A 20,974-nucleotide genomic window follows, 5' to 3' on the forward strand; every position below is an offset into this window, starting at 1 on the left:
AGAAATTCATATTTATAGTTTAATACAAAATTATTGTGATAGTTAACAAGTTTAGTATAGTTTCAAAAGTTTAATATAGTTTGAAAATTTTAGTTTATTCATACGAAAATTATTGTTGTTATATTATTTGTGATAAGTTGATATTTTCTAGTATTAACTTTGAAAATATAGTTTAATTTTTAATTTGAAAAGTTAATTTGTTGTTATTTTTAAAAATAGTTATAAAAAATTTAATTTATTGTTATGTTTTAAAATAATTATAAAAAGTTTAATTTATTGTTATGTTTAAAAGGTTGATGTTCATAAAACTTAAAAAACTTCTGTTTATAAACTAAAAAATTTAATATTTTTTAATATACTTCTTATAAAAAGTATAATACAACCACAAAGTGGGATGTTTCCATAAATGTGAACAGTAGAATTGTATTTGAACAATTCATTGAAATGGTTGATGTTACTTAGTATAGATATGGGAGCAAATTAGATACAAAATAATATATAGACATCCCAATCTAGAACTGTAATGACCCGAGTTCATGAGGGGTACATGAATGAACCAGTATCACATCCGAATGAGAGGGATCCTAAGGACATGAAAGTATGATTAAAAAAAAGCTTAAAAAAATTGAAAGTTACTACCTATACCAACAAGGTGTACCTTCCTTTTTGGTGGCTCAATCATAAGAACTCCAAATTGGGTGACCTACAGGGAATTTTCCTGAAATGGAAGGAGGTAGAAGGGAGGATGACATAGCCAGGTTGCCTGGGACGTAGAGGCCAGTGCCAAATGTGTTGGAACCCTTCTACGTGAGACCTTACTTCTGCGACTACTCAACAAAATCTTCCTTAAAAGTCTCCTCGAGTAGTCTATTCTAAAATAAAAAAAGAATCCACCCAACGCCATGTGTCATCACCTCATTTGTCAGAGGTCCAAGGGGTCCATAGAATCAAAATATTATCTTTTTCTTTTGCGTTTTTTTAGAAGAGAGAAAGAGTCGAAGTTTGTCAACTGTACCTCGGTGCGACCCCACTTGCCAATAAGATTAAAGGATTGAGGTTAAGTTTAATATTGCTAGGAACACAATTTTGTGAGCTCACAGATGATGCAGATGAGAACCCGTCATAAGATATGCGCGAGCATATATACTACAAATTGAGGGTGGAAGTCTATTTTCAGATAAATCAAGTCATTTTGTTCACTTGGTGTTCCTGCCATGTTAGCTAACCTCTATGATGTGGGGCGGTATTTGTGGGGAGCATGCTTGGCATGGTTGTATAAGACAACTATGCAAAGCAACAAGACCTGAGGTTCGAGAGATAGTTGGGCCTCTCATACTTTTGCAACTATGGGCTTTGGGAACGATTTCCAACAATGGCTCCACAGCTACAACATGTTAATAATGCTCAGTTAGTTGGACGAGCCTACGGTTCTCGATATGTTGCGGGCGGTATTCGTGGGGAGCATGCTTGGCATGGTTGTATAGACAACTATGCAAAGCAACAAGACCTGAGGTTCGAGAGATAGCTGGGCCTTCTCATACTTTTGCAACTATGGGCTTGGGAACGATTTCCAACAATGGCTCCACAGCTACAACATGTTAATAATGCTCAGTTAGTTGGACGAGCCTACGGTTCTCGATATATTATTTTAATTCAATTTAATTTTTATATCACTGATCTAGTTAATTTAAATTCTAAATTATCAATTTAAAAATTTAGGTGGAGAGACAAATTTTATATGACTAGGACAGTCACACATGTAGTCAGCCAGTATAGATACATGTTTAATCTGCTTCAACCTAAACAGGTACATTACACTGAACCTAATTAATTATTTTATACACATTTTTATTGTATTCGTCTTTAATATTCTCTAATATAATATTTTGTGTTTCAGGTTATTTGGGAGCTGTACAAAATTATTATGCATACTTTGCCTAATTTTTATACGAATGGTCAAAACATATGGTGGACGATGAGTCTTCTCATATGTTTTCATATTGGTGAGTGACATCTTCCTGACAGGTGACGAGACAATTCAGTTTTCAGCAAGATGTCCCATCGCATTGTAATACTGAACCCTACATGATATTGACTTAAGAACTGGAGATTGGTCTGAAAAAGTTGCACATTTGGTAGTGCGATGGTATTATCGTGCAAGGTTTATGCAGTGGGGTTTCTTTTGAACAGTTTGACACAGATGTCACTCCAGAATATATTCATTGGTATAATAATATCACAAGGCGCTACGTCACTCGTCCAAGAGCAGCTGTAGGTCATCTGGTAAATGAATTAATATTATCTGATTATTTTTAATTTAAATTTATTTTAAATATTGTCTAATTGTTTTATAATTCACAGAAATCGAACAACAATAGACTCCGTGAGGTTGCGAATGTCCAAACCAGGTTCTTACCATATGTAGTGACAACCAAAGCTATATGGAAGAAATTCATTATATATACGATATACCTATTGTTCCTCCACCAGCTCTTAGACGTAGAGGACCTGTTCGGGAAGAGGATGAGTTTGGTGAGGTTGCACATAATATGGAAGAGTTGCCCCCTATGATGCAGACGTAGAGTCAAACTGATTATGTTAGTCCGATGATGATGATGCCAGCATTTGGTTCAGGACATCATGACTCAGAGGCTGGTCCTTCGTCTTCATACGTACATGGACATGGTTGGGGTCGTGGAGAGCATAATGAATATTTATATTATGAAGCGTCTGCAGAGGTAAGAAGAACCCGAGCAACCTCAAGTTTGAAGTCGACGACGACAACCAGCTCGAAATCGACGATGTCCACCTTATGGGATACATTGATTTTTGTAATTATTTTTATATAAATGAGATATTTAATTTACATTTTTTTATTTTTATGAGATATATATTTTTTAATTTATTCTTTTTAGAGTTTAAATAAAATAATAAAATATTTTTAGAAATTGTTATTATAAAATGGAAAAAAAAAAAAGAAAGGAAGGAAGAAAGAAAGAAAAAGGTGGAATGGGTAATAATTAAAAAAGAAAAAAGGGAAATTTGTACGGATGACCCAAAAATTGAAATGTACTCTCGCTCTCTATCAAAATCTCGCTCTCGCTCAAAATATTTTTAGAAATTATTTTTATAAAATGGAAAATAAAAAAAAAATATAAAAAAAAGAAAGGAAGAAAGAAAAAAGAAGGTGGAATGTGTAATAATTAAAAAAGAAAAAAATGGAAATTTGTACGGATGACCCAAAAATTGAAGTGTACTCTCGCTCTCTATCAAAATCTCGCTATATCGCTCTGGCTAAAATATTTTTAGAAATTATTTTTATAAAATGGAAAAATTAAAAAGAAAGAAAGAAGAATGTGGAATGTGTAATAATTAAAAAAGAAAAAAAAAGAAAAATTTATACAGATGACCCAAAAATTGAAGTGCACTCTCGCTCTCTATCAAAATCTCGCTATCTCACTCTCAAAATAACAATGTTTCACCTTTCTGAAAATGCGAAAGGGCAAAGTCGAGGGTTCAAATTCGACCTATCTTGGTCCTCTCAAAATCTCGCTCTCTCTCAAAATAATAATGTTTCACCTTTTTGAAAAAGCGAAGGGATAAGGTCTGAGGGTTCAACATTCGACCTACCGTAGTCGAATTTTGAACCCTCGAGTTATTAAAAAAAATAATAATATTTTTATAAATAGTTTGAAAGCAACAGTATTTTCCTAAATAGTTTCTAAAAGGACAATATTCTTTTAATTTTCTCGAAAAAAAAACAAGTATAAACAAAGAATTTTTCAACAAAAAAAATATATATATATATATATTTGTAAACTAATTAACATAAGTTAAGGTTTATAAGGAACCAATGAGCGGGGATAGCTCAGTTGGGAGAGCGTCAGACTGAAGATCTGAAGGTCGCGTGTTCGATCCACGCTCACCGCAATTTATTCGTTTTCTTCTCATTTCAGCAAAACGACGTCGTTTCACGCTATGATTGGCCAATGAAAACTAGTGAAGGAATATGGGCCAGGGTAATGGGGTCCGTCCCCTTGAAATATATAAGCCAGCCCATTAACATAGTGTTCGTATACTGAATTTGAATAATAATTTAATAATACAATATAATAATTAAAAACTAGCCATTTTCTTGTCACGAAATATTGCCTACTTTTCATTTTAAGCACTTAATTTGAATAGGATGCTTGAAATTACATTAATATTAAATCAAAGTGCTCTTAGTTGGCAAATAATTATATAAATGATGCATTTTTATTTTGTTTTTAAGAGGTATTTTTGTTTTAAAAAACTATTATTTAGCATAACCATTTCAACCTAAATAATTATAACGAGACAAAGTGACAGTTGTTCAAACATACCTCACCATTAGATTGTGATGTTTCATATTTATGGTCTAAATTACACTTATAAACGAAAAGATTGACCACTTCAACTTGAATAATTGTAATGAATAACAAAAATACAAATTATTAAAAGATGTAAGTACAAAATGGGGATGTAAATTTTTTTCCCATAACTAGAGATGTCTATTTTCCTATAAGAATTTTTCGTTTAGACCGGAAATGGGGGACAAAAATTCTCCATAAGTTAAATGGAGACGAGGATGAGCCTCGGCCCAATTTGCTTCTTTTTCACTTTATTATTATAATAAATAGAAATATTATTATTAGTAGTAGATTATTATATAAATATCATATTTAAAATTCAAATTTTATGGGGCGTTTTGGGACAATGAGTTAATTATTATAATTATAGGTTATTATAATTGGGTTATGTTAGTTTGTGTTTAGGGTGTAGATTATTTTATTTTGGGCTATAATGGTATGTGTTTGAGGTATAAACTATTTTAGTATGAGAAGGAAATAGTAAACACTATAACAAATAATAAAAAAAAATGATGAATATAAAATAGAAAAAAAAACTGTAGTAAATAATAAATACTGTAATAAATGGGGGTTTTGAAATAGTGTTGACTATAGCTATTTGAAGATTTTGAAATAGTTTTTACTGTATTAAGATGTAGTCATTATATTTTGATGATAACTGTTGCCCTAAACACTCCCCTATTGTTTAATGGCGAAGATAATAAATATTTAAATTGAACATTTAAATTTAGATTATATATATGAATAATTTGATAGGTAATTATTTCTTTCTACATAAAATTTGAGCAATTTCACTATAAGTTCAATTTGTCCAGATCCTTACGAATTACACGGATCTTGTGATCTTTTTTTTTTTTTTTTTTTTTTTTTTTTTTTTTTTTGTAGAAAGTCCTCGTCATGCTCCCTATGAAAATAAATGAAGAAGTTTTTGCAGATATAAAGAATAAAATAGGAAACGGGGATGAGAATGGAGAAGTCATCTTTATCCTCGTACTCATTGTCTCTTTTATATATATGATTTGCGTATTTCTAAGATCAACAAACAACTTTTTTCTCTCTCTTTCTTTTTTAATAATAAGAAATATATTATAAATATTATAGAAAATATTTTATGATAGTGTTGCTGCCAAATTCACAACAAGTTGTCAACATGAGCTCTTGTTGTTTTCCTCACTAAAGGTAGGTCCTAAAAGTATGTTGGTTTTTCCCTTTTCGTCATAATCAATAAATTTAATGTTATTTTGCATATTCAATGTATATTAATTTTCTAACATAAGTATAATATTTTATGATAGTGTTACCATGACAAATCTCACAAAATTAGAATTTGTTGCCTTTGATATTAACGACAATAATTATTTGTCATGGGGTACTTGATGCCGAAATCCACTTGGATGCTATGAATCTTGGGGAGACTATTAAAGAAGAAAATACAACATCTAGTCAGGACAAAGCAAGAGCTATGATTTCTCTTTGTCATTATCTCCATGAGAAATTGAAAATTGAGTATTTTATAATAAAGGATCCTCATATCTTGTGGAAAAATTTGAAAGAAATGTATGATCATTAAAAAAAAAAAGTTATTCTTTCTAAAGCTCGTTATGAGTGGATGCATTTGAGGCTACAAGATTTCAAATTAGTAAGTGGTTACAACTCTGTATTATTTAAAATCAGGTCGACATTATTGTTACACGAAGAGAAAATTATTGTTGTTGATATGTTAGAGAAGACATTTTCTGATAGAGTAAACTAACATGCAACGGAATAAATTAGAATCAATAAGCACTTTAATATCACTTAATTTGAGTTTAAGAACATGCATTGAAACAAAATTTCAAAAAAAAAAAAAAAAAAATCATGAACTACAACCTTTGACGATTCTCTTCAAATCTTCTTCCTCTCCACGAAATCAGCTTCAAAATTGAAAGTAGACCACCACTAAGATCTTCTCCACTATTCTCAAGCTCAGATTGTGTGGTGGAATACTTGAATTGAAGCCAATTGGATTGAAATAGAAGAGGGTTTGGAGGGGTAATTTCTGTAATTTTTTTTCCTACCAAGATCACTTGAATCTTCCACAAATTAAAGTCAAGGACTTCAATTTATATCCCAAACCAATGCAATTAAGATTGCATGAAGGATGCAACTTCAATTTCCATTGAAATTGAACTGGTATAAGGTGGATTTTGAGTGAAAAAAATCCAATTTTGGATTTTCCCACTTTCACTTATTTTTAAATTCAATTTTAATATAATTTGAATAATTAGTTTTAACTAAAAACTGATTTTTCAAAGAAAAATTTTTAATTTAATTTTTATAATTTTGGATTTTCAAAAAATCCAAAATTCCAATTAATCAAATGAGCAATTTTGAACAAATTTCAAAATTAAATAAAATTGAATAATTAATTAAACTAATATAATTAATTTAATCTAATATAAAATACAAAATATTATAATTCACCTATCAAATATTTAAATCATAATTTAAATATTTTAAACTCTCCAATTTCATTTAATTTCTAAAAAATTAAATGTTTTAATTGTATCAAATAAAACCCTAATCGAATTTGGACACTTCAAATTCAAAATCATAATTTCGAATTTATTTTAAATCGGTTCAATTCATTAATCCAAGATATAAATTATGAGCTAGTAGAGGGACCTTATGGATCTATAAATCATAAGTTCCAACGATTTGAGATTAACTGGCTAAACTCTTTAATTATCGAGACACACCACTATAGCTCGATAGTTGCACTCTTCTCACTGTAGATATATTTCTGTCCATTTTTAACCATATACGAGTAATTGAAACATTTGCAACAATGAATCTGAAGTTCATGAATCCAAACATATTTACAATTTGGCATGACCGATTGGGTCATCCAAGATCTATAATGATGAGAAGAATTATTGAGAATTCAAATGGACATCCATTGAAGAGTAGAAAATTTTTCAATCTAATGAAAAATTTTCAATCTAATGAATTATCATGTGATGCTTGCTCTCAAGAAAAAATGATAATTAGACCATCACTAGCTAAAGTGGGGACTGAATCACTTGCATTTTTAGAACGAATTCATGGTGATATATATGGACTTATTAACCCACCAAGTTACCATTTAGATATTTTATGGTAGTAATAGATGCATCCAGTAGATGGTCACATGTGTGCTTATTATCAAGTTAAAATCTTGCATTTGCAAGATTACTTGCTCAAATAATTAAGTTAAGAGCACAATTTTCTGATTATACAATTAAGACCACTCGTCTTGATAATGTTGGTAAATTTACATCCCAAGTTTTTGATAATTATTATATGTCGGGATCAGTGTTGAACATCCTTAGCTCATATTCATACACAAAATGGTTTAGCAGAATCATTTGTAAAACGTTTGCAATTAATTGCAAGACCATTACGTATGAGAGCTAAGTTTCTTTCATTTGTATAAGGACATGCTATTTTGCATGCAACGTCACTTGTATGCATTAGGCCAGTAGCTTATCATAAGTACTCGCCATTTCAATTAGCTTATGTTCATGAGCCAAATATTTCCCATCTGAGAATTTTTGGATATGCAGTATATGTTCTAATTGCTCCACTATAATGTACTAAAATGGGTCCTTAAAAGAGGTTAGGAATATATGTTGGATATGATTCCCGTCAATTATTAAATATTTTGAACTCTTGACAGGTGATGTATTTACTACATGATTTTCTGATTGTCATTTTAATGAGACAAAATTTCCAACATTAGGGGGAGAAATTAAGAAATTGAAAAAAGAAATTATATGGAATGCATCAATATTGTCTCATTTAGATCCCAATACAGATCATTGAGAACTTGAAGTTCATAAAATAATTCATTTGCAAAGTATAGCAAATCAATTACTAGATGCATTTATAGAGCAAAAAAAGTAACTAAGTCATATATATCAGCTGTAAATGTTCCATTAAAAATTGATATCTCAACACAACAAGTTATAACTAATGAGTCTGGAACATGTCAGAAGCGTGGAAGACCAGTGGGTTCCAAAGATAAAAATCCTGGAAAACGACATAATGTCAAAGATAAAAATCCTCGAAAACAAATGTTCCATTAAAAATTTAAGAGATGTATTCTCCGATGGTGGATGCAATTACATTAAGACATTTAATTGACTTGAATGTGTATGAAAGTCTGGACATGCATTTTATGGATGTAGTCACAACATACTTATATAGATATCTTGATAATGATATTTATATCAGAATCCCATAAGGATTTAAAGTACCTGAAACATATACATCAAATTCCCAGGAATGGTATTCAATAAAGTTACAGAGATCACTATATGGATTGAAACAATTAGAACGGATGTGGTACAATCGCATGAGTGGATATTTATTGAAAGAAGAATATCAAAATAATCCAATATGTCCGTGTGTTTTTAGAAAGAAATCACAATCAAGATTTGCTATTATAACTGTATATGTTGATGACTTGAATATAATTGGAACCCTTGAAGAGCTTTCAAAGGCAATAGAATATCTTAAGAAAGAATTTGAGATGAAAGATCTAGGAAAAACAAATTTTTTCCTTGTTTTGCAAATTGAGCATTTAGAGTTGAAATATTTATTCATCAGTCAACTTATACAGGAAAAGTTTTGAAAAGATTTTATATAGACAAAGCACATCCATTAAATATTCCAATGGAAGTCCGTTAATCCATAAAGAAAGATATATTTCGACCTTGAGAAGATAATGAGGAAATTATTGGTACTGAAGTACCATATCTTAGTGCAATTAGTGCACTTATGTATCTTGTTAATAATACAAGACCAGATATTGTATTTTCAATAAATTTATTAGCAAGATATAATTCTTCTTCAACAAAAAGACATTAGAACAAAATCAAGGATATACTTCGTTATCTCCGATGAATGATTGATATGAGTTTGTTTTATTCAAATAAATCAAATTTTAATCTAGTTGGTTATGCATATTTAGACATTTATCTGATCCACATGAAGCTGGATCTCAAACAGGTTATCTGTTCACATATGGAGGAACTGCTATATCATGGTGATCGATGAAACATACCATAATGGTCACTTCCTCAAATCATGCTGAAATTCTTGCAATTCAGGAGGCTAGTCGAGAATGTGTATGGTTCAGGTCAATGACTCAGTACATTCGTGAAACGTGTATCTTGTCTTCTAATAAAAATCTCCCAACAATATTATACGAAGACAACATAGCTTGTATAACCCTAATCAAATGAGGATATATTAAAGGAGATAGAACAAAACATATTTCACCGAAGCTTTTTTACACTCATGATTTTGAAGAAAATGGCGACATCACTGTACAATAAATTTGTTTGGAGGATAACCTGACAGTTTTACAAAGGCATTACGAACTGTAACTTTTGAAAAATTGGTGCATAACATTGGAATGCAACAACTTAGAGATCTTAAGTGATATTTTCGAAGCAAATATTGTATTTTTTTTAGGAGTATGTATTATATGAAATATGTACTATTTTTCCTTCACTAGGGTTTTTTTCCCATTGGATTTTTCCTAGTAAGGGTTTAACGAAGCATATTTCACATATATATAATGGGCATCTAAGGGGAGTTTTATAAATATTATTGAAAATAGATGTCTATTAGATGCTCATGCTTAGTGTTTATTGACCATGTGTCATGTCCCCATTTTCCAAAGTATTATCCATGTGTTTTGTAAATACTCATTCTTAGTGTCCATGTAATCCACTTCCTACTTGCCAAATTGTTTATAAATAGTGGTCTTTGATGGGTTTTGAAAGATATTCATTGGGCAAATTCCATACAAATTGGAGATAGTAGAGAAATTTGATAATTTCTCATTTCTTATTTTGTTAATTTATTTTATTATATATTATTTTATTTTATTGTTATATTATATTTTATTACCATCTGTGTTCCCGTTGTACTTCTCAAATTCACAACAAAAGAAACCTTTTCTAAAACCAAAAGTGATTTGATATGATAACAATGTTTTCTAGTTTTCTAAAATGTCTTTGTTTCTTGGAATTTTATTTAGATATTTTTTTTCCTTCAAACTAGTTTTCTTTAGTTTAAAAAAGTTGGAATTAAATTTTGGAAAACTTTTAAATGGTAGATAACCAAAAAAAAAAAAAAAAAAAAACTTATATGTGAAAATAATATCCATATACTTAATTTCTAGAAGCCAAATAGTTATGAGACGGGACTAAATTAACCGATACATTTTTGTATAACTTTACATAAACTGCTTTATAGATATGAATTTAGAAAGGATAATACTTGTGTGCATCCTAAGGTACATCGTCTTTATGCATCCCACTTTCATTACTTACACTACAAAAGAATTAAAATATTTTTAAAAAGAAATAGGAAGAATTTGTCACATGACAAATTATGATTGGACAATTACGTGAGATATATAAAGATAGGTACTGATCGAGATGCATTAAATATTTTTCATTTAGAAACATAAAATTTTCATTTACAGAAAAAAATATTTCATTCACGTTTTCATTTAAAAATTTATTTTTTCCGGAAGATTTCAATAACATGTGATCTTTGGGCTATTTCTATTGGAGATTGTTCAGATGGTTGGTATTTTGTTGGTTTAGTTAGATTTTTTGTATGATTGTTCAGATTTTTTTTTCTCCATCTTTGTTTTCCCTAGATAACGGAGCTAGAAAGATGATCATCGAATGTATCAATTATCATGCATCTTGAGATCAAAAGAGACATATAATTATGTATTTTTAATATTTTAATTCAACATTTCACTTCATCAAAAAAATTTTATTTGTTTTACTATCTTGTTGATAGTGGATATTCAATTATATTTGAAATTTTAGCATCATTTTATAGTTAAAAATATCCTTTATGAACTTGTAGAGAAAGGCGGCATCATCTTCAAGGTAGAGAAGAAGTGTCTTATTACTATCGACATTGTTCACTACAAAATGTTATTAAATGTAATTTTCAAGTGTTGAAGGCTCAATTTACTATCCTTAAACAAATGCATCATTCTTCAAGCAACACACAAAAGTATATACAAATGATATGTTGCATGATTCACAACTACATTAGATTGAATGATTGTCGAGATGATATATTTAAAAAAAAATTTCATAGATAGAAAAAATATCAAACTATTTACAGAAATAGCAACAAAAAAAAAAAACACTGAAAGACACTAATAGATATCGATAGACTTCTATCGGCCTCTATTAGTGATAGACTTCTATCAGTTTTTATTACTTGATAGACATTGATAGACTTCTATCGGTATCTATCTGCCTCTATAAAAAAGATCAAAATTTTGCTATTTTATGTAAATAGTTTCCATTACTTTTCTATTTTTGAAAAATCCCTATATTTAATGACTTTAGTAATGAATTAATAATCGTAGAGAATATACACAGTTTGTCAAACAATTTTGCAGAGTTGAAATTATTTAAAATCAATGACTGAAGTTAGAGATGACATTGTCAATCAAATTTGGACAACATGTGAATGATAGATTCAATTTTTTTTTTGTGCAATGTTGTATTAGTGATAAATATTTTATTCTTTTTCAATGTATAATATGACATATACTCTTTATATTCAATTATTAATAAAAAAAAAAAACCAAAAAAATATTCAAACAAAATTATGTTTTTGTTATTTTTTAAACAAACCTGAAATAAAAATAATTATCAAATGTACGAAAACAAGAAAATAAGAATTGGAAACTAGAAAAGGGGACAGAAAGGTTGTGCGGTTCTTAGAAACCAAAAAGGTTATTAAATATATTAAATAGCATTTAACAAACAGCGGGGATAGCTCAGTTGGGAGAGCGTCAGACTGAAGATCTGAAGGTCGCGTGTTCGATCCACGCTCACCGCATTTTTATTTTTTGTTTTTAACCAACAGATTTTATTCATACGACGTCGTTTGGTTTGCTATGGGCCAGGATAAATGGTCGTTTTCAGCCCACATTTTCACTTGAGCCCTATTTTAATTTTCTAATTTCTTACTAGAGAATTATTTTTCGCTAACTCTAAATTCTAAAATTATTTTTTAATATTTATTTAGATTTATTCATTTAAGCAACACATAAGCATACACAAAATTCTTTGTCCACGAATCGAATGACAAAAGTCTTCAAATATTATTTTGAAAAAACAAAATTTCAAACTTCAAGAATTATTGAAACTTTCCAAATTTCAAGAATATAATCGAAACAAACCTTTAAAATTCAATGGTTGTTTTTATAATTCAATTTTATTACTAAACTGTTTCATTCTCGTTTGATTACATTTAGCTTTTGTTTTAAGTTTGTGAAAATTGATTGATTTCTTATCATTCTTAATTTTCATAAAACATTTAAACCAAGTTTAAAAAATTAAAATAAAATAAAACTTAAAGTCCTATATGATAACCATTTCGTTTTTACTTTAGTTTTGGAAAATTAAGTCTATTTTCTCTTAATTTCTTACAATGGTTTGCATTTTTCTTAAGCGAAAGAGTTGAATTCTTAACCAAATTCTAAGATAACATATGGTTTGCATCTTCATTTGAAAATATTTTTGGTAATTTTATCATTTAAAACAATTTTCCTTTAAAGGATTGAGCTTGATTTTTGAAAATATTAGTAAAAGGTAGATAACAAAGTAAGAAATTTAGAAATGAAAAGCTTAATTTTAAAAAACTAATTAAAAGTTAAAAAGGAAATGAGAGTATAAGTGCACATTTAGTATAAAAACATCACTTCTCTCCTCCTAAGTCAAAATAAACTCATGAAAATATATGAGACTGAGAGATCTCGAACCTGAACTCACATGAAGGTTATGTTTTGAAGCAACGTATGACATCTAATAGGTAGAGGACTGCAAAGAGTAAAGGGAACTGAGTGAACCTTGATCTCATATTTCAAAAAAAAAAGTAAAAGAAAAGAAAAAAAACTTAACTGTAAAGTCTTGAGTTTAGGATGAAGACATAAATGAACCGAGATCACATCCACATGAAAAGAGATCCTAGAGATATGAAAGTATAGTTGCAAGCCTTAAATCTTTACTACTTTTCCGAAGTTTAAGTTAAGGTTAAAGGTTGGAAAAATTAAAGTAAAAAGGAATTGTTAGTCTAAATGTTAAATTGGAAAGTAAATACTCCCCAGGGTTAGTCTAAATGTTAAATTTTCCTATTGAGAGGAATCTCAACTTGTTTTAAGGATTGTGAGTGGAATGAAAAATCCCTAAATAATTATTTTGAAATTGTAGTTTAACAATGTGGATGAGGATGAATTAAACAAAGTTAAGCAGGAGCAGGCAAATTTTGGGGTTAATTAGATTTGTAGGGTTAATTTTTATTTTAATTAGGTAAAATGAGTACTTTTCAATTTATTTAGATAAATGAGGTTGTTTTTTTATTCTTAGACGCATTCTGTAATATTTTATATTTTTTTCAGGCTTGAATGCGTCTCTTTCAAATAATAATAAAAAAAATTAAGAATTTGTCTCTTCAAGAGACGCATACAGTTTGGGTAAAATTTTTTATTTTTTATTTTTATTTTTTTTTATTCTTTTAATAACCCTAAAATCAACCATTTCATTACTTATGTTTTTTTTACCGTTAATAATATTCCATTTATTTAATTCTAAATCATTGTTACCTAAAATCAACTATCTCACTAATCTCATTTTTTTTATTTTAATAGTAATATTACTAACTTTTCAACAGTATAAACAATAATTTTAATAGTATTCAATTAGTTTAATTTCAATCATTGTTTTTGTTTAAAGTTGTTAGAAAATTATGCAAACATATAGATATTAACTTTCGACTATTGTAAATAATATTCAAGGTTCTTTAGGAAATCTTGTAGACTGCAAGTGCATTTTCGTGTTTGAATTTCATTAATAAATTTAATTATATGTACAATTTTCTTTATTTACGACTAGAAGAAGATCCTCTATTACGCTTAGATCGATCATGTTGAGTCACATAGTGTCCACGATCGCCACGACCTCTTAACTTGATGGGCTTTCCTCTGTAAAGTGTATACCCTCACCACGATGTCGGTATGTCATGTACTGGTCATGGACATCTGGATGGACATGTGAAGTTTGTCCTTCTTCCATACTTAGTGTACTGAGGGTTGTTGGAAAAAATTTCAATGTTTAGGGAGAGGGTATCATGGAAGTATGTGTAAAATGATCGAGTGAGATTGTTGGATATTCATTCGAACATTAGGTCGAATAAGAACATCCTGATGTCTTGCTGGATCACCTCGTTCTTCCATTGGAATACCATCATCGAAATATTGCACTCAATATATAAAGGTAAGTCTACGCAAGGCTCTTTTAGCAGATAATGTCAAATTTGGAAGCTCGACCTGAAAAAGAATTGAATAACAAGTTAATAACTTTTAAAATTATTTTGGTATGCAACGAAGAAATAAAATCAAACTATCCTAGTAAATAATAAACTCATACCAACAAGTGATAGGATGCTTCTACTTTCATTATGTATCGCCTGCTCATAGTGGAATACCATTCAATATATCCATGCCCAATATCTACACCATTGTTAATAGAAGGTCCATTCACAACCAAAATTTGATGATTTTCACAATTTGAAATTTGAGGATCCAAATATGCAATCCAATCTCGCTCCTGCCTGCCCCTTAGATCGTGTGAATGGAGTCGGGCGTCTATATTGCAAGGTTGAGGAATTTTTTGCAACATCCCAAATTGATGCATCACACGATCTGGGCGATGCCACTCCACAACGAAAAAGCATATGAGTGGACATCTGGATGTCCATATCTCATTACCATTGAAACAATATGACAACAATAGTTGGATGAGATGATTGTATGACTCCTAAATAATCTGCATGCATATGTGTTAAAATATGAATGAACTAGAAGATTAAAACATTATTAATACATGATATATGAATGAATAAAATATTACCTGGTTAGGCATATGCGTATCCAGTATGTACCTATACTGTAGTAGAACATGCGTCGGTGCTCTAATTACAGAATAGTTATCATTCCATTTACAACAATCACAAGTTGAATTTTAGCTACTAGTATTTCATAATGAACACAAAAATAATGAGGTAAATATGCTTACCATACTGCAAGTGGTCTGTCACCTAAGTTGTTCTCATATTGATGGAATCGTCGAAGCTCTAAAAGAGGAAATCAATCCCATGCCTAAATATGCATATGCAGCAATAGAAGTGAGCCTGCAATGTCTTTGCCATCTATAACTGCACCCTTACATAGTTGTCTATATAACCATGCAAGACATCCAACCCCCCAACTGTATGTCCCGACAACATCAAAATCTATTAAGAGAGGAATATACATTAGGTGCACTATGCTATTGGATTTGTTTAGAAATATGAATCCTCCAATCAACGGGAGAATATATGCTCGAGTATATCGTTGAAGTTCCTCTTCATCTGCATTATCTAGTAGATGGGTAAATTTTTTGAATTGATCAGCTAACCATAGTAGGCTAAGACGACCTCACTTAAGAACAACGTCATTTGTGGTTACGCCAAAAAGAAGTGCACAAAGTTGTTCCCAGTCATAATTTAGTGACTCAATCAATGGTCTTCCATTAATCGGGAGTCCTAATTGGATATTACATCTTGAAGTGTAATCGTATACTCTTCATGCAACATGTGAAAAGTGTGTGTTTCCTGCCGCCATCGTTCCACTAATGTCGTTATCAGATGCCAGTCTAGTTATATAAATTTGATACAGGAGACTCCATAGAATCTTGTAGCTCATAGATAATTCAATATACGAGGGTCTGGGTCCTCTTGCGTTCGAATAATAGTATCTCGTCGCTGACAATGCATAGCGTCAATATGCTCGTCTTCCCAAACAGCTTCAGATCTATGGTTGCACTGTAAGTACAAAACCGAGTCGTTGTATGGCCCTGTGGTAACATCCTGATCCATCTGATCCCATAAAAACAATATTAAATTTAACTTAAATATTTACTAAAAAGCAATGTGATTACGATCAATAAAGACAACAACAATGAATAAGGAATACACCCTTCATTGTTACAAGTTGCAAGAACGAGTCAATAAATAAATAAGTAAAAGAAGTTACAATCAATAAGAACAATTACAAACAAATAACTAAGTTGCATCACGAGCTCGATTGGGACAATTCCGTCTATTATGCCCTTCTTGTCTGAAAATTGTGCAACGTGTCTTGCAACGTTCCCTCTAATCCATCTCATTTTGCATGTGAGAAGTACACGGTCTGCCAACTTTTCTAACTCGTGATTCGTCTAGATAAATAGTGGGAAAGTTAGGATCAAGCCAAATTTTTATCGGGGATGGGCTCGAATTGGGGTGAATAACATGCCAGATAAGTGGAAATTTTGTAATAGTCTTCAATATAGTAAAAGTAGTCTAACCCTATGGTCTTACACGCAGCCATAGGGCGAGAATAGTGGATTCCATAACTCTGCCACTTATTGTATGTGCATGTTCTTTCACTTAATTTTATTTGGTATGTGGTTCCACCCTTTAGTGTTATTGGGTTGATTGAGGTGGTGACATCACACAGCCCAGTTTGATGGTCAAATATGTTAACAAAATGTTTAGTTACACATTATTCCCAACGAGTTATTTTCTTTACCGCATACCTATGACAAATATGACAATTACTTAGAATACCTTTACAGTTAGCATAAAAACGTGGGTAACTAAGATATTAATAATTTACCTTGGGAAACATTCTCTCGATTTAAGAGCAGTCTCTATTTCTACACGACAAGCAACAAAATAAGCAATAGTTCAATAGAATGTTGCTTGGACTAGTGCAGTGATGGATAGCTTTCTGGCTCCTTTCAGAACAACATTTGTACTTTCGGCCATATTCGTGGTTAGCCATCCATAACGATGACCACCATCATGTGACTATGTCCACTGCTTAGGATCTATGGAAGCAAAATATCGCAAGCAATTAGGGTTTGCTGTTTGAAGGTCGGCCATATTGTCATTAAACTTTCGAACTTGAAATTTTGATCCTGCACCATACACCAAACTCTTTAATAAACTATTTTTATACTTGTCGTTAAAATTACTCGCCACATGTCGCAAGTAGAATCTGTGGTGTACTTTACCCAACCGTTATTAGGGTTTTTAACGGCAGATATAATGCATTTGTGTCTATCTTAAATTAGACACATTCTCTCCCTTCCATGCACCACATGATCCCATAAATTTCTAAAAAACCAATCCCATGAATCAGCACTTTCCTCCGATACAATAACTGTAGGAATGTATCAGCAACAGTGGAAGTACAAGAATCATATAAGCACTCAAATTCACTAATTTTGGCAAAATATAAAGCATGCTCTTGTAGAAAACAAGTGATTTTCAAGATATACCTCTTGTAGAACTTCTTTAAAGCTCATTTTCCAGCTGCTATCTTCTCCAAATCTTGTTGCAGACCACCTCAAGATCTTTCTCACTATTCTCTTGGTGCTCTAGATTGAGTTGTGGGACTCAAAACAACCTTGAATCAAGGGATGAAGGAGAAAAGCTCACGATAGCAACCTTGTTGAAGAACCCTTTTTTCAACCCGAATTTTCTCTAAAATTCTCTATAGATTGTAGATCAACATGTAAAGGAGAGAGTTGCATGAGTTGCAGCTCATGCTTGGAGGAGACAAGGCAAGGAAGATGTCATTTGAGTGAGCAAGTTGAAAGATGGATAATGGAAAAACCACTTTTTCCATTTTGTGTTTTGTTTTTCTCTTTTTCAATTTTATCTCTAAAATCTATTTTAATTTTAAAACTGAAAATTTTAATTAATTTCATAAATTAATTATTAAATAAAACTTAATTAATTTAATATCAAATATTAAATTAATTTTAATATATATCCATCTTCATATATTTAAATATATAAATTCTCCTATTCCGTTTAATTCTCAAATTAAACATGTAATTATATTTCATATAATTACTAATTCTCTTAATTCTAATTTGAACGATTCAAATTAACTTATCACACTATTCTAGAGCTAGTAGGGGGACCTCGCGAACCTATAGATCATGGCTCCAAGGATCCAAGATTAATTGACTAAACTCATTCGACCATATTAATCCCCATTTGTTAACTAATGGGTTGAAGGAAATTGGACTGGAGATTTTCATTAGCAGCGGAAGAAAGATAATTCCAAATTACAATCATGAATAAACAATGCATTTACAATCGACTTCAAACAAGCGGTTATATAATTCATACAGAAATTACAGCATGAATAATTACAAATGCATAAAGGGAAAACTGTACAAACATTTGCAGATGCGTCTCCACACTCTGATGCGCATGGCCGCTCGAACAACAACAACCTCAAACGCTCGATCTACACGACCGCAACACTGCATGAACACTTCGCGCTCGTCCTCAATGATCGCCTCGGCCACGAACTCCTCAAGAATAACACGAACACCGTGTTCATCCTCAGCGATCGCCTCGGTCACGAACTCCTTCGCAACAGCGCGAACGACCTCCAGAAAATCTCGACGGTGTCGAGTTGAGTTTGACACCACCAATAAGGCTACCTTGGTATCTCGATGTGAGAATCCAGAGGGTGGGCTTTGTTCGGACTTGGAATGAGGCAAACAAAGGAGGAAACACATATCGCGTACATCGATATCATCCACATATAGTACCAGGAAAGCTACTGAGCTGTTGATGATCTTCTTGTAAACACAAGGCTCATCAATGTTCTGGTCAAAGCCAAACGACTTGATAGCAATGTCAAATCTATGTTCCAAGATTTAGATGCTTGTTTCAGCCTATAAATGGACCTATTAAGCTTGCAAACTCTTTGCTCTTGATTTGTAACTATGAACCCTTCTGGTTGAGTCATATAGATGGTCTCCTCAAGATTACCTTTAAGAAAGACAGTCTTGACGTCCATTTTCCATATTTCATAATCATAAAATGTGGCTATGGACAGGAGAATCTTGATAGACTTCAGCATGACAACAGGTGAGAAAGTTTCCTCATAGTCAATTCCCTCAACCTGGGTATAATCCTTTGCCACGAGTCTGGCCTTAAAGGTTTGCACCTTTCCATCTACACCTCTCTTTCGCTTATAAATCCATTTACACCCAATAGGTCTTACCCCATCAGGTGGATCAACAAGATCCCAGATGTTATTGAAGTACATAGACTCCATTTCCTGGTTCATAGCCTTAACACATTCATCTTTGTCAACATCCTCTATTTCTTTCTTAAAAGACAACGGATCCTTGACCCCATCATTCGTAATGATGTTTTGGGCTTCAGTCAAACCCATGTAACGATCCAGTGGGTTCATAACCCTCCCACTACGTCAAGGCAGTCTCAACTCATGAGCTGGTTGACTAGACATTCCGACTTCAACAACTTCTGTTGATCTGTCAGCCTGTTCAACAACTCTTATTGAACCCTCATGTGATCTTCTTCTAAGAAGATAGCATTTGTGGAAACAAACACTTTGTTCTCACTCGGATCATATAACACATTCATCTTTGTCAACATCCTCTATTTCTTTCTTAAAAGACAACGGATCCTCGACCCCATCATTCGTAATGATGTTTTGAGCTTCAGTCAAACCCATGTAGCGATCCGGTGGGTTCATAACCCTCCCACTACGTCGAGGCAGTCTCAACTCATGAGCTGGTTGACTAGACATTCCGACTTCAACAACTCTTGTTGATCTGTCAGCCTGTTCAACAACTTTTATTGAACCCTCATGTGATCTTCTTTTAAGAAGATAGCATTTGTGGAAACAAACACTTTGTTCTCACTCGGATCATAGAAGTATCCACCTCTCGTTTCCTTGGGGTAGCCTACAAAGAGGTAAACCTTCGAATGTGATTCCAACTTCTTTGGGTTAGTGGCTAACACATGTGCCGGACAGCCTCAAAACCTGAAGTGACATAAACTACCTTTACGACCTCTTCATAACTCAAAAGGTGTTTCAGAAACACTTTTTGAGGGAACGTTGTTCAGGATATAACATGCAATCTGCACTGCATAACCCTAAAACGAGTCTGGAAGATGAGCATAACTATCACAGACTGTACCATGTCTAACAAGGTTCTGTTTCTCCTTTCAGATACACCATTCTACTAAGGTATACCAGGGGCCGTAAGTTGGGACGTAATCCCATGTTCTATCATATAGTTCTAGAATTGGAGGTCCATATACTCTCTACCACGATTAGATCATAGTGTTTTTATCTTCTTACCTAACTAGTTTTCAACTTTCGCCTTATACTCCTTGAACTTGTCAAGGGCTTCAGACTTACGTTGCATTAAGAAGAGATACCCAAACCTTGAGTAATCATCTATGAAAAAGATGAAATATTCATACCCACCTTGGGCTCTAACATTCATCGGACCACAGAGGTCTGAATGTACAAGCTCCAAGGCTTCCTTGGCTCTGTAACCTTTTCCAGTAAAAGGTCGTTTGGTCATTTTGCCTTCGAGGCATGATTCATATATCGACAAGGAGTTTTCTTCTAAACTCTT

At 31.8% G+C, this 20,974-nt stretch overlaps 2 non-coding genes across 2 annotated transcripts; both read left to right on the top strand.

The window, feature by feature from the left end:
• Positions 1-3,857: 3,857 nt before the first annotated feature.
• Positions 3,858-3,930, top strand: TRNAF-GAA. Its single transcript has one exon. It is a non-coding gene; the product is annotated as a tRNA-Phe (tRNA).
• Positions 3,931-12,232: 8,302 nt separating this feature from the next.
• On the top strand, positions 12,233-12,305 carry TRNAF-GAA. Its single transcript has one exon. It is a non-coding gene; the product is annotated as a tRNA-Phe (tRNA).
• The last annotated feature ends 8,669 nt before the right edge of the window (positions 12,306-20,974 follow it).

The sequence above is a fragment of the Benincasa hispida genome, unplaced genomic scaffold, assembly GCF_009727055.1.
Source record: "Benincasa hispida cultivar B227 unplaced genomic scaffold, ASM972705v1 Contig375, whole genome shotgun sequence".
Taxonomy (NCBI): Eukaryota; Viridiplantae; Streptophyta; class Magnoliopsida; order Cucurbitales; family Cucurbitaceae; genus Benincasa; species Benincasa hispida.